A 293-nucleotide genomic window follows, 5' to 3' on the forward strand; every position below is an offset into this window, starting at 1 on the left:
GGTCGCAGCAGCGTGAAAGCCAAGGCCGGAGGTGGCGATTCGCACCCCCCACACTCACACGCGCTTCCGTTTATCCGTTTCTATCCTGGGAGAAGGGGGCGCTTTCGCCATGCCCACACGCAACGCATCTGCAGTGGTCCGTGCCCTTCGCCCCCTTAGCGCCACCCGGGCAGTATATGAGTCCCGGCCGGGGTCCTCTCGGCAGCCGGGTGCTTCAAACCTGCACCTGGCTCCGCCGCCCCCTCGCCCGTTCCTGTCCCCTCGCCCCGGCCCACACACCGGCCCAGAAGCAG

General features: G+C 67.9%; 1 long non-coding RNA gene across 1 annotated transcript in view; it reads right to left on the reverse strand.

Annotated features, from left to right (window-relative positions):
- Positions 1-89, reverse strand: part of LOC102471784 (uncharacterized) — a 6,204-nt gene extending 6,115 nt beyond the window's left edge. Inside the window, exon 1 of the long non-coding RNA XR_336391.1 lies at positions 59-89. This is a non-coding gene — a long non-coding RNA (uncharacterized LOC102471784). The remainder of the gene's footprint in view (positions 1-58) is intronic.
- Positions 90-293: the final 204 nt, after the last annotated feature.

This window comes from Tupaia chinensis, unplaced genomic scaffold, assembly GCF_000334495.1.
Source record: "Tupaia chinensis unplaced genomic scaffold, TupChi_1.0 Scaffold138390_1, whole genome shotgun sequence".
NCBI classification, from domain to species: Eukaryota; Metazoa; Chordata; class Mammalia; order Scandentia; family Tupaiidae; genus Tupaia; species Tupaia belangeri.